Source organism: Argopecten irradians, chromosome 2 (genome assembly GCF_041381155.1).
Source record: "Argopecten irradians isolate NY chromosome 2, Ai_NY, whole genome shotgun sequence".
NCBI classification, from domain to species: domain Eukaryota; kingdom Metazoa; phylum Mollusca; class Bivalvia; order Pectinida; family Pectinidae; genus Argopecten; species Argopecten irradians.
The window spans coordinates 37880837-37897036 of NC_091135.1; positions in this window are offsets into that span (position 1 = coordinate 37880837).

Here is a 16200-nt window from a genome sequence, read left to right on the forward strand (position 1 = left end):
AACAATCAAAGTGCCAAGGCATAGATGCTGTGAATGAAGGACTCAAACAAAGGAATAAAGAATTTGTTTTTTCATTTAAATATACTAAGTGTGCAGTGTTGAATTTTGGAGTTAAACAAAATGTATTTACGGTAAACCGTATTTATTTCATGATATTTAAAGTTGATTCAAGAACAATAAGTTGAATGACTCATTTTCCTGAAATAAATTTTATATTTAAATTATTTCTGAATAACGATTTCAACACAAATAAAACCTGTCAGAATCTGAGTTTCATTTTTTATAATTCTTTATTAATTACTAAAATTATCAATTTCATCAATTTTATTCAAAGACAAAAAAATCATAAGTTAACATAGCCGTATCTTCATACCACTTAACATTCAAGAATGCCGTATCAATGCGAAAAAATATAACATTAGAAATATTACGATTTCCGCATATGTTTTGGTTTCCTTTTTAGAAAACTAACATGGGTTGCTTTGACGACTTTTGACTCATAAATCATGGCCAGAGACTTTTGCCAAATAAAAGGTACATTATTTCGTTGCATATAAAACTCAGATTTATTTTAAATTCACAAGAACGCTAGTCGGTAACATCAAAAAAAATTCATCTAATGCATCGGACTTCAGCAAGTCTTCGTAAGACTAACTGTTAGTTGTATAGGCCATGGGCTAGGAGGGTCCCACATGCAACCCCCCCCCCCAAACCTCCGAACCAATATTTTTCTGAACCCTTATGACCCACTGATCACAAATCAAAATGTTAACATTGCATAAGTTGGGATGAACTTCCGGTTATGACGTCATCAAGATGGCCGCCATCTCGAATTTGACTAAAAATTGAAAAATAGTCATAACAGTGACATTTTTCAACCGAAGTATACAAATGAGGTATCAAAATGACCACAATAGAACACCAAACACATATCAGGACCAAAACATCCAATATATGTAGTGATTTCTACGCAGGAAATGAAAAAAACGATTTTAAGCTCAAAAATGGTAATTTTTCAGCATTTTTTTCATATTTGGCTTGACGCAGCAATATTGTTTCGAAACAACAAATTATTATTCGTAATCAATTATTTGACATCCTATCAATCAGTTAAAACAACAACAACAACAACAAAAATATATAGAAATGCAAAAGAGAATTGTTGTTATACCATTATTTGGTTTACAAAACATCACCGGATGCGGCATATGATTGTTATTTTTTCCAAACCACTGACACTACAGTTTCCTGGTGTCCTAGAATTTCCTGAATATAACATTGGCTATTGACGATTTATATCTTAAAGGGACAATTCACTCAGGCTATTTCTTTTACATAACAAAGAAGCAAAATATGGCGTAAATGTATTGTTCTACATTTCTTATGAAACATTTAACATAAAATATTTACGAATTCCACGTCATTGTTTAGTATTTTAATAAATATCGTTGAAATATCAAATCGTTGATCAATACGATTAAGCAGGTACACTATGGACGCTTTACCCATACCCGAGCCAAAGTCAGGCACGTTAAACAAATAAACTACATAACCACTGAGAAGGTCATAAAATGATTTTTAGACAAGACAATTCACCTAATAAGGTTAACACACTACTGTCAGAGCAATTTAAGCAGTTTTGACAAATGTTGCATTACTCTACGAGCTAGGGACAGGGTTCGGCATACAGGAAGTTCGGCCACAATGTGTAATGGCGGACAGCGAGCGAGTTTGAACATCTACACACATGTCACAACCATGGACTTATTCAGTCATGCATATTACAGTAAAACCGACTGATCTAATTTCCATTAGGACTGGTTTTTTCCGATATATGTACACATTTTAATGTTCTCTTAGGGACTGAATTGTCCCTTTAACAAATATAAATTTTAAAATTGGCTGAATATTTATGTAGGACTTCAAAATAATTTATACCCATTTTTCATGTTCGAAAATATTGTAGACTAGCAGCCTATCAAACTGAATTACTTACAGCCAAAATGCCAACTCATAGCTATAGGGTTATCAAATTAAAATTCCGTAAATACCATGACACTTTTCGAAACGTGTTTTGGTCTATTAGAATGAGTACACATCCATTGTTTATTTTCTGTGTATAACGTAAGGAAAATATAAGATGGTTTACCAGTGTCTACAATTTTCTTTCACCTAGTTCTTAATGATAATCATTTTCATTGTGCGTGCTTTCTCGCAAGTGGTCGTCTTCAGACCATCGCTTGTCCTGATGTGACATTACATTACCCCGGGTTACCTTCGTGGTTCTAACTTTTTCAACAGTCCATGATTTAATATCAGAAACATCGAATTCAGGGATGTTGGAGCTCTTCCTGTCTCCAACCTAGTTTCACCTAGATTCACATATCGTATATGATGTTTCAGACTTCCCCGGCATTATGGAAAAGACACCAGATCAAAATTCTGCGGAGGATTGGGTTGGTTCTCCTTAATTCGTATGAAGCACAATTCCTCATTCTTGTGAACCTCAGTGACCGTAGGTGGCACAGTTGGATTTCTTTGAGGTCATAGATGAGGTATGCAGTGAAGTTTCACTCTTTTCCAAGTCTGGAAAGCACTGTAGAGAACTTTTTACTGGAGAGTCTTCAATGGTCTCTTTACGCGTACACCAAATGTGACACAACCAGCACCTTCAAGGGACTGGGAAAATTCAGACCAATGAAAAGCATTTAACATTTATGGTCTCATTAATGACCTCGATGGTATCACCTGTGCCATTTATGGTTGCACGAGGGTCCACAAGATTAATGAATAGTACTTCATACGAATTATGGAGCTATGGCGCTAAGGAGAAACCAATTCCACCATTGGAAAATGTTGATCTGGTGTAAATTCCATTATGCCGAGAAGTCAGAACAGCATAACGTACGATATAGTTTAGAATATGAAAGAGATCCCCCATTCCTGAACCTGTTGTTCCCTGAATATGAACTCTGACCATGGATGGCTCGATAAAAGATGAACAGGCTAGAAACAAACACTGGCAAATGTAGTGTGTCACAACAGCTCTCTGACATCGGAAGACCGACGCTCTGGACTTTCAACTAATTGATACTTAAATCACGATAACTCTGATTCGGATGCATTGCCAGCTACCAGATATGCCGATTCTCTCAGTGGATAGTGCAGTGAGAGCGAGAAAGCCCGCACAAGAATAATGGTTATCATTGAGAACCATTGAAGAGACATATGTGACATTGTATCCCGACATTTTGCTTATCGTATGCATAGGGAATAAACAATGAATCTGCTCATTTTCAAAGACAACAAACGTATTTTGAAGCTGTTATTTGATATTAACCGAAAACACAAGCTTAGCGTGTTTAGGTTACATTTGTTACTCAATCAGTAGGCGTTGTGCTGTTACTAATAAATTTTGAGCACGCTGCTAAATCTACACAAATGAGGTATAACAATAACTTTTTTTGCAATTTCTATATATTTTTGTTGTTTTGTTGTTGTTGTTTTTTTATTACTGAATTGATAGGAGTTTAAATAACTGATTACGAGTAATAAATTGTTGTTGGGAAACATTTTTGCTGCGTCAAGCCAAATATGAAAAATCACCATTTATGAGTTTAAAATCTTATTTTTTTCATTTTTTGCGTACAAATCACTACATATATTGATTATTTGGTCCTGACGTGTATTTGTTGTTCTATTCTGGTCATTTTGATACCTCATTTGTCTACTTCAGTTGAAAAATATCAGTGTTATGACTATTTTGCATTTTTCAGTGAAATTCGAAGTGGTGGCCATCTTGATGACGTAATAACCGGAACTTATACGATGATAACATTGGTTTTTGTTGTTTTTTGTTGCTTAAACTGATTGATAGGTGGTCAAAAATCTTATTATAAATAATAGTTTGCTGTTGGGAAACATTTTTGCTGCGTCAAGCCAAAAATGAAAAATTTGCCGAAAAAACACCATTTTTGAGCTTAATATCAATTTTTTTTCATTTCTTGCGTAGAAATCACTACATATATTGGATGTTTTGGTCCTGATATGTATTTGTTGTTCTATTGTGGTCATTTTGATACCTCATTTGTACACTTCAGTTGAAAAATGTCAATGTTATGACTATTTTTCAATTTTTAGTCAAATTCGAGATGGCGGCCATCTTGATGACGTCATAACCGGAAGTTCATCCCAACTTATGCAATGTTAACATTTTGATTTGTGATCAGTGGGTCATAAGGGTTCAGAAAAATATTGGTTCGGAGGTTTGGGGGGGGGGGGGTTGCATGTGGGACCCTCCTAGCCCATGGCTTAGTACTTGTTGGCGACATATTATCGTCAGAGATTTAAATATACTATTCAAATTTTCGTGAAGAACATATTATCGTGATTTTTGCTTTGCCGACTTTTGAAAAATAATAAATCATGACCAGATATTTTTGCCAAATAAAAGGTACATTATTTGGTTACGTATAACACTCAAATTTCTTTTGAATTTATAAGAACGATAACGTCAAGAGCATCGGACTTTAGCAAGTCTTCGTAAGACTACCGCACATTACACGCCAATATAAGTTATTTTGTTACTCTTAGTAGCTCGTATATATATATATATATATATATATTATCATTATATTTTGTAAGTTAATGTTGATAAAATTTTGTACCTTTTCTCTTTTAATGGGAGGAACCTCATAACTATTAACTTTTACTGCGCAATAATATCATCAGATATAGTTTGTCAATGCAACCGAAACAAAACCATCTATAACCGTTATAAGAACTTTCTTTTGCAATTATCTTCCTAACATTTTATTACATTAATCGATCAGTAGCGTGAATTACGTAAAATTGAAAAAAAAACCATACACAATCCAAAATCCACCTAAAGTCTGCCGCGGAGGAAGACATCGAAGAAGGCGTTGTTTGTGATTTTTGGGACCATACATGACGCGTAGGTATACATTAATCATAGAGTCCCTACTGAACACTTAAAACATACCGTCTATGGTGCATATGTATGTACAAATTCAATGTTTGCGTTTTTGAATACTGAGCTTCGATTTATTCATACTATCAAGTAATATGTAAAATGAACAAAACAACATTAAATTTTCATCGCGGAGTGGTTTTATTACTTAGATGTGCACAGGCTCTCCGAGCGTACCTAAGAATGCTGTTTCACAGCATCAATAAGTAATGCATTGCGCACTAGTTATGTCAAACATCAGTTTATCAAAATTTTAGATTCAATATCAACAGCCGCTAAAAAAGCAAAGAAAACAACTATACACTACTTAGACACCTGGTTTATGACAACAGAACTTTAAAAGATGAAAGTGAGATGCTCTAAATAGTAAAACACTTATTGAAGAACATGAACCGGCACACTCTGTTCAATTATTCTGTCATCTCGGGCTTCGTTTGTGTAAAGACTTACTTTGTACGCGAGTTGTCTGCGCACAGTTGACCGTCCCCGAGTTGGTGATATACATCTTTTAATACGTGTTCTTCCAAAGTTCCCGTCATCTCATTGAGTTGTTTGAACAGTGTTGTAGACTCTGGACGAATGTCGTTTTGAGTGGTTTCACATATCTCCCGTAATACAGCTTCAATATCCCCAAACGTCGTTTTCCTTGCACCGCCATCGTGCTTATGGTAAAACAACAGGCTTTGACGATTTGTTAAGATACCTGGTAAATAAATCATAATATGTTGATGAAGGTTGGTTTATTTGTATTATAATACAAATGTGACTTTGGACTATGGACAAAACATAACTTGCCCCCTCCCCCTTTGTGCTGGGGTGCTATGTATCCTTTTTTCTTTTCAAATATCAGAAAGGGTCTTTTAAGGACGAGCTGCATTTAAGCCGAAGGCAGGAGTCAATATGGTCTATGGTCAATATCTAGCAACCTCACTCGGGCTTCTAACTAACGTCTCGAAGACTGGTGTGTAGCATCAATAAAATATTTTGTTTGTTTGATTAAATTAACGTCCTATTAACAACCAGGGTCATGTAAGGACGGCTTACCATGTATGCGGTGTGTAGCGTGTGTGAAGTGCTAGGTGTTTTGGGAGACTTCGGTATTTTCGTGTGTGTCTTCTTAGTGGAACCCTTTCCCTTTTTAAAGTGCTATATCACTGAAAAATGTCGCCGTAGACATCAAGCAACACACCGCACCTGGTCAGATAATACTTACAACGGGCGAACCAGTCGTCCCACCCCCGTTATGCTGAACGCCAAGCAGGAGCGGAAACTACCACTTTTCTAGACTATGGTGTGTCTCGACCAGGGTACAGAGACCAGAGCCTATCTGACAGGGGCGAGGCGGTATTACCATATATTTACCTTGTGATGTAACTACTGGTATGGTTTCCTGTACAAACTCCAATGTCTGCAAAACGTCTGTGACAGCTCCACTCCCCTCACGAGAGAAAGGTCTGAACAGGTGATTTTCCACACACCTTGCAGCATTCAGCAGTCCGTCAGAAGAGATTTCTTGTTGACATTGATGTGTGCTACTCATTAACGGCAGGGACTGAAAATCCTGGTTCACGTTGTAAATATCAAATCATGCATCTAAACTATATGTGACAAAATCTATCTTAACGACAATATTTCTCCAGTGGCTCACAGATGATTATAGTCCAATCGGGGAAGATGTTGAACTAAACAATGACATTGATAATCTTGAAGTCTAGGAAATGTCTTACTATCTAGAATGAAATCATGTAAGACTTTTTAATAAACCATTTGCTTGGAGTTAGTTAGATATTAGTGATAAAAACATATGTAATTGTATTCAACTTTTTGGAGTTATGAGGAGGATACTGAAGAGACCGTTAAAATATTCCCTAATTTGTGTGGAATATGGCACGATTTCCATTTTCCAATTAAATGTGAAGACCAATACAACTTACCGCCGTATCGCCATACGGAACTCCATGCAGTGCCGTTCGGAACCCTTGACGATCTGTACATCCTTGAAGGTCTTTCGTTTTCCTAACCATATGTCCGCCTTGTTGAGACGGTATTACTGTGTAATCAGTATCACATATACCAGTAATGTCAGTCTAGCAAATGAATATGAAACAGAGGTAACATATAGAGTCAGTGTCTTTAATAAGCGTTGTTTAAAGGCCCACTACCTTTCCGAAACGGCTTTTAATTTTTAAAATGGGAATGTAAAACAAGACCGATAATTTTGTAGAGCATTAAAACTTATTAATTTACCGTTAATACTTGATTTATCATCACCTTCTAAACGATTTGATTAAAATAAATAAAATGTTTATTTTCATAACGCCGGTCGTCTTATGTTTCCCGCCGTCGTCGTAAATACCGCGCGGTAGTTGACTGTCACTGCGCCAGACGGCAAAACAGCAAATGATTCTCCACTGTTTTCATATATTACGCAGGAAATATTGCATATGTTTGGTGTCGTAACCTTATTTTAGGTCATCGGTATGCATTTTCTGATGTTATTAATGTTTTTTAAGAAACTTTTATATTTTGCTCCGGAAAGGTAATGGGCCTTTAAAGAAGAAGAAAGTGATCATCGCAAAAAAATTCAATTTTGTTTTTGAAAAACAAAAAACCCATCTATACGATTAATTTGCCAATAACTATTAAAGTTATGCTTCGAAATACACGGATTTTATGTATAAATATGGCGTATAGTTTTAAGAATGTACTAAAAGTATTTTTATAAGATTCATTCGTTACCTCTTTTAAAGTTTTTTGTTGACCGAGATTATCCATGCTGTTCTGTAGGACCGAGAGAATACCACGTTTGATATTCAGAACCCATATTGGCTCTTCTGGAACTGAACACACACCATCAATGATGCCATCTTGGAAAGAAAATTTCAGTTCATTTTGCTCCATGTCTCGTTGGAAACGTTCACTTCCCGAAGACACCATTCTGCTGTTAGATTCTAAGTCCATCTCGTACAGCTGTGCATTTTGGATCTGTAAATCAGTTTGATAGATCGAAAATCAAAAATTAAATTTATATGTATATTGTGTATTATTTTCCCTGATAAATCATAGATTGGATGGAAAATACATCAGTAAATGACATATCTTAATGTATGTTCATGCTTGTTTCTTTTCACTCCATCGCCATATTCTTGTTTTTGTTGTACTAAAAGTAATTTCGTGCACGAGGCACAGCCTTAAGATAATTTGTCTAATTGCCAGTCTATTTTATAAACTTACGAATGGTGCATTTCTCAACCGTTTCGATATAACGAAGATTTAATTTTGATGAATATATAAATTGTGATTGATGATTGTGTGTTTGTTATAGTGTGTACCACTTGTCTACTAAAACGATCATAATGGTCTGTAGTACATTTTCTTTCATACCTACGAGTGTAATACTGGCTGGTCCAGGGCAATACACTCATGTCTCCTGAGACTGCATTGCATGGCTACCCATGTAATAAAGCCTCGTGACGTCACGGCGTCAACAAAATCTCTATTTCCCCGGTAAATTTTAAACATTTTTTAAACAAATATGACTTTTTTTACTTTAAAGGATGCAAACAACGGAATTTGTTATGAAAATATCACGTAATTTTTCGTGTATGGAAAATTGACTTCCAGTCGTCGATTTCTTCGAATCTATTTCAAAATGGCGGGATATTATAGCTGTAAAATTGCAATAAAACATCGAGGTATAAAAGAAAAAGTACTCTTTCATAAGTGGATATGAAGGATAGGGATATTCTACCCTCGGGATCACAAAATGTTGCAAAACCCTCGGCAAGCCTCGGGTTTTACTACATTTTGTGACCCTCGGTAGCATATCCATATCCTTCATATCCACGTATGAAAGAGTCTTATATTATAGCCTGTAGTAGTCACCACAGCAGTAATATTGCATTTCTGTTAAAATCAATTTGCATTTTGGAAATCTTAATTTATATATATATTCATTTTCTATTTTGTAATAAAACATAATCTAAATATAAGACCTGCAGCTGTGGAATTGGATCTATTATCACGATATTGCAGATAAAATTGTTGAAGATGTATTGCAATGTTCTTTAGGTCTACAATCTAAAGGATTATTCTTGTCTCATTACTATCTAGTACCAGGCTATATGTTTGTAGGATGTATGGCAATGATCTTCACCATTTTTGGTATAAGACATTACTTTTGATATAAACTTTATTTCGTTTTCTTTGAGAGACATACAGCAATTACAATTCTAAGGTTTGGATTCGGAAACAAGTTTTACAACTTATATAAATCCGTCTCCAGAAATAGAAAAAGCATTAGATTATGGACGAGGCATGATGATGTGTGGAATATTTGATATATTTTCACATAATTGAAACAATAAATAACTGGATAATTATAATTCGGGAATGGGGAGGAAGGGGTGGGGGGGGGGGGGGGGGGGGGGAGAGGTTGTTGCCCAAACATGCAAGTGAAATAATTCATAATTAATTAAAAGTAAAAGTTATGAAAGGATCTGTACAGGATGCGGAAAGCTGTGCAAATGGGACAAAGAATATGAAATAGCATACATAAAACTACATGTTACAGTAAATGGAAATTTAGTTAAATCTCTTAGTGCTTATTATAAAACTTTGAACACACGTGAATATTCGGACATTTTTCATTATATGACAATTCATCATTTCCGAACAACAATATTTGAGTTGAAATTGGACATGTTATTTCATTATAAGCACGTGTACGAAGTTGAGAGAAGAGGCGACAGTGTAATAAGAAATGTTCATTGGTTTCATCTCCATCATTGCACGGACATGAAGGACTGTTTACAAGATTTCTGCGGAACAGGTAGAAATTAAGAGAGCTGCACTCCATCCTTAATCTAGCATGATGGATTTGGCCAATTCTGCTACCACAATAATAGAAAGAGGGAATTTTAATATTGGATTCGTTTAGATGTCCTTTTAGTCTAGATATAGAAGGGTCTCGTTTTATCAATTCGGGTAGGGAGTTCCAAAGGCTGATTACGGAAGGCAAAAAAGATTTCTGATATAAACTGGAGCGACAGGCAATAGGACGGAAGTTGTTACAAACACGAGTATTGTGGTCATGTATTCTACTGTTTCGCGGAGGAAGTATATCATGAAGGAATTGAGGGACCAGTCCATGGACCATTTTGTGAAACTGGATTATTTTATGTTATTCGCGTCTTCGCTGGAGGGGAAGCCAGCCAGTTTCGGTATAAAGTTTTACTCTACTTGTCAGCTTAGTGGCACCAGTAACAATACGTGCTGCTTCCAACTGTATGTCTTCCAAAAGGTCGGATTGAGCCTTTATAAGACAATCCCAGACAATATCACTATATTCGAGAATAGGTCTTATTAGGGTAAAATATAATGTTTGTAGACAAAAACGGTCTAATGTAAATTTAAATGACCGCAAGATATTTATTTTAGGTGACGTTTTAGTTATTAAATAGTTGATATGGTCTTTCCAATCCCCATTACTCGATAGAAATACACCTAGGCTTATGTGTTTTGACTTCAGTAATGATAGTGTTATTCATAGTCAAGGGGGGATGAATGGGATTCGGAATTTTTCTACTTATTAGTAAAGTTTCAGTTTTACCGGGATTGAAGTTGACCAACCACTTCTGTGACCACTCGTGGATCTTATTTAGATCAGTGTTCAAAATTTCTGCGCTTATCCTGGGAGAATCAATAATAACATACAAAGAGGTATCATCAGCAAAAAGCTTGATAATAGAGTTGATATTTTTTACAATGTCATTAATGAAGATTAAGAATAAAAGTGGGCCAAGTATAGAACCTTGTGGAACACCTGCCTTGACTTCTGACCAATCAGATTTTTTACCATTAATTACAACTCTTTGCTTTCGGTTACGAAGATAATCCTCAAACCATAAAAGCAGAGAACCCCGGATTCCAAAACTAGATAGTTTACAGAGAAGACCCTTGTGCCAAACACGATCAAAGGCCTTGCTAATGTCGCAAAAGACCAATCGTATTTCTTTACCTTTATCTAAAGAAGAGTATATGTCATAAATGATTGAAAGAAGCTGGTAGGTCGGTGAGTCGCCGTGTTTAAACCCTGACTGATAGGGTGACAGAAGGGAATGGGTAAATAAGAAATTATATACGTGTTTGAAAACACACCTTTCCATCAATTTACCTACAATGGACAACAAAGAAATTGGTCTATAATTAGTCAAAATAGACTTGCTATCTTTTTTATGTACTGGAGTGACATTACTTTTGTTTCATTATTATCTAGTACCAGACTAAGCTGTAACCACTTGATCCAGTAAGCTTTATAACAAGATCTTACCTTGAGGATAAAATCACATTTTGATACAACCTCCATGACAACCGCAGCCGTAATCTCCAAGGACGATGACCTGACTGATGTTCCCTTCACTCCCGTGGTTGTCTGCACATTGTACTCAAACTCGTAAGCTCTGCCAGGGCGGTAACCAAACTTGTGTGCCACTGTCATCATCAAAATGTTTCGTAGTTGTTATCTTGTATCAATATTTCTTGAATCGTTTTTTTTTTACTGCACAATTCTGATTTTATAGCAAACAATATGAACATCGGTAATAGGTAAACCTATGTGTCATTTTCTAGTGATTTAGAGGTTGGTGAAATTCAATCAAAATGGTTACTAGATTTAATATTTCTAGGTTTCAAACCTTCTCCTCTTTGTTTTTTCTCCATGTTAGAAACATCAATTAAATACTCAGTATCCAATACCTAGATAGTATCTTTATTTAGTGCTCTATGTTTATATTCTAATGAGACAGATTTATATAAGTATTTTATACTTTTTTCTGAATCAAAACTTTATAATAAATTGTTATTTATATGTCCTTAATTGAAAAAATAAAATATGGTTTAAACTAAACCACCAAATCGTGTTTAAATGATATACATATGGGTAGTGTACAGAAATACTTACTATAAAACAGTATTATCAAGTCACTATGCAGAAAACCATTCATTCTTTATATAGTATAGATAATTTTTTTTACGTAGGTCTAAACTGGATGGCATGTCTGTACATTCTTCTTAAGAAAGGTTGGGTTTGGGTTTATTAGTTTAACGTCCTATGAACAGCCAGGGTCATTTAAGGACGTGCAAGGTTTGTTGGTGGAGAAAATCCGGAGAAACCCCACCGATCAACAGTCAGTACTTGGCAACTGCTTCAAATGGTATTCGAACTCGTGACCCAGAGGTGAAGGGTTTGTGGTAATATGATAGGCATATCTAGTACACGGCTGAATGGGGGATTTCCAGCTTTGGTCTTACAACTCGGCAAAGATTAAGAAAGACATTGGGCAAATGTAGAAGACAGAATAACGAGGGTTAAATTGTGGCTAATGCCTCAAAAATGCGCTTGCTTATTCCATGTGGAGTAACCAATTGTGGTCTTTAACAATCAAGAATCAATTATGTACTACATACCCCCACCCTCGGAAACCACAATGTATAATCAACGTTTATCAGACCGCAACCTAGTGTAGGCTGATTACGTGAGTAACCGATGGTGCATATCCTCCTTATTTTTCGTTTATTTCTTTTTTTTATTTATTACTAATTCTGTGAATAACAAAATGAGGCTTACCAGGTAGGATTCGTTATGTAATGCATTGATTTTAATATTCTGTAATGACCATCATCACTTCATAATCATTCCATGTTCAATATCTTACCAGTACACGTATTCGCACATATAGTTCCAACGTCTCCGATGGGAGTTGGGCCTGTGATGAGAAACAAACAAGTCACTTCGATTTACATGAGATGATTTTCCCCTATGTTAATTCAGTAAATATCAATCTGAACGATAGGTTCTAATGAAATTCTACATATTTTTTTACTCTAGGTTTATGTCCTGATCCTTTAAGAATCACATATTTTGAACTTAAATTTGAATTGCACATATTTTCTTTTGACGGTCATTTAGAAACATCATAATTATTGTTTTTATCTGTAGTCACTCCTATGTAATGATCTTGTGACATTTTATACTTACTTGCAAACACCAGAGAAATTAGTATAACCAGTGAATGTATTACTCCCAACTTCATTTTGGTGATTAGATTTTATAAACAATAACTAGCTATACTTCAGCATGAAAATCCATTGTTTGTATATTGAATAAACAACACATGTTAATAACACTTAGTTACATCTGTACCATATTTATAAGATACGAGGGTTCAAAGGTATACACGAGTATTTCACAAAGTCTTGTCAACTTTTGTAAAATTTATTTTTGTATACGACCTATTTATCATGAAGGTAATTTGTGTTGAAATCAACAAAATTATATTACATGACTCGAAAGATATCATTTTGTAATATCTATTTATCAAAAAAGTGTTTATATATCAAACAAATGCTCGTAAAACTGTTCGATGTGAAAACTAATTGATTACCATTAAGCTGCCTGATCAAGCCTTTCAAGATCGACTATATTGATTCAACAGATTCTAGATGCTTATGACCTTTATGTGGGCAAGTATAAAGAACACTTATTCTTAAATTGTAAAGGAACCAATGTTCAACATTTACATCGTTGAACATACAAAATATAAATAGGTTTCATTCGATTGATCATTGAACCACATTATTAATATTGATTGGATCGTTAAGATGACAATACTTCGATGGAAGATAAAGATGGTACATTGATATGTGATAACATTATCTATGTGTTACATACATGTGCCTACTTCGGTGTGACTTATAGATAGAAAGTTTACATTTTTTTATAATTCAATACTAGTTAGACCCCGATCTCACAAGAGAAAACAAATTTATAACGTTTGTACCGAAGGCTAAGAAATGAAAAATATATAAACAATGAACTATAATCGTATTTCTCATGAGTATTTATCTATGTTCTGTATACAGAAGAGACCTAAACAAACCGATTATAACTTTTTTCAAGTTGACCTTTCAATTAACCTTGATCAAAACGAAATGACACTTGGAACTTATATCGATACATGTGTAATGTGGCGCCATTTCATATAGCCTATAGTTACGTCCCAGACGACAAGGCCAATGATCAACATATCACGTGTTGCTCTCAATCTGCCTTTCCTTCTAATCTGCTATATCGATATCGATAAAGTGGGTAAATGTAGATGATTTTATATGAATATTTGCCATATGTATTGTCTTTACTGGCATATTTTTCAATTTGCTTCTAAAAGATACCCGGTTGGTCAGGTGTCTGTATCAGATATGCTGTAACAAGCTTTGTCCATCAATATATTTATATCGAGAAAATTATCCTTGATTTTGATATTGCTTAATTATTCATCGCATGGCCAATTACCCGCATTAAGCCACGATGGGAGAGAAACACGGATGTTTTACTGGCAGAAGTACTGTTACAGAAACCTTAATTTGTATTGCTTCAGATGACAATACGCAATCTGCTAATGTTTTGGTCATGAGTTCTCTCTATTGCTGTACAAGAATCAGATAGTTTTGATATGGCACCAGACTCGTGATCAATCTGTAGATTATTTTTCTTCTCTCTTGAGTAATGGTAGAATTGTCAAACTCGCTCAAGGATTATGTCCATAGTTGAGTGAGCTATATTCGAGGGTGCTTGGTTGCGTTTTTAAATACTGGACAATAATTTAAATGGTGATTTTTTTTTTTTTTTTTTTTTTTTTTACAATCTGGTGGCAGTTTGGTAGTGTTGCTCCTAGATATATTCAGATTTGATTCATGGTTTTAACACGTTGGCAATACTTTCTGAACCATCCATATAGAGATGCATCCAGACACATTAAAATAGATATTGTTTCGGAGGTATTCCACATTAAATTGTATTCCTATACAGTATCACAAGTCTTATATATCTGCAATGTGGCTTGGTGGATGATCAGGTTTTTAATCGTTTACGTTTGGCACGCGAAATGCCATCTTTTTTTTAATTTTTTTTTTTAATCGTGCTAAGGCAGTTGATGCACAGGTAAGCCTACAGAAAACTGTTTATAGAGCCAAATACCTGCTGTGGTTGATGTAAGAAGGGAACTAACTCTTTGTATGATTAACCTATACCTTAGGGACTCGAGTCTCCGGGCCCTATTAAAAATCTATGAAATTATGCATCTATATGCGGTAGAAATAATCTAGTAAATCAATCTTTAGAATATGAGTCACGGTTTTTGTTGTATAAGCCAGGTCCCTGTGCACCAGAGTGCCCATAGACCAATTTTAGACGTTTTAGTCTAGATAAAAATCTATACCCTTCAAACGTCTTCAATTGGTTTATGGGCACTCTTAAATAAACTGGTCTAGATAAAAAAATCGGTATGGCGAGGTGGGGTGGTGATATTTAATACGATCGTGAAGAAAGTCCCAGAATTCAACTTTCCTTGACAGAAATCAGAATGAGGTCTAGTGTACTGTCCTTTCTGCTGTTTGTGATGGAATTTAGTCTATTGCCCCTACACCATTTAAGACGTGCCAATATAGATATTGAGCCTTATGGGGATTTCACTATTATAGGAAGTTACTTCTGAATACGGAATTCTCAGTCATTTTTTATTTTGCAGGAGATTCAATATTAGACTGCTTCTGGTTTATCTAGTATGAGCTCGAGTAGGCTATTACATTGATTAAACTGGGCTGTCAAGCCACTCACGAGATATGATTTGATATTGACTGCGCTTTAGGTGAAGTTATTATTTCTGTTAATGTGTTCTTGTGATAGCGTAACTCTTGCTAACTGTCAACTCTGCTCTCACCAGAATACTGTCGAAGGTAAATCATACTGACAATGCGCCAACCAGTCTTCCTTCTTTATTTAAGTTGAGCATTTCTAGAACACTAAATTTTCCTAGGGAAAGCATCAGATTAAAAAAAAAGGTTTTTCCTCAATCTTTGTAATGCTTTTCTATGAGGAAATTTAATTTAGAATTCCTGTTACCGGTAAAGTAAAAGGCCCACTACCTTTCCGAAACGGCTTTTAATTTTTAAAATGGGAATGTAAAACAAGATCGATAATTTTGTAGAGTCTTAAAACTTATTAACTTACCGTTGATACTACATTTATCATCACCTTCTGAACGATTTGATTAAAATATTAAAATAAATAAAATGTTTATTTTCATAACGCGGGTCGTCTTACGTTTCCCGCCGTCGTCGTAAATACCGCGCGGTAGTTGACTGTCACTGCG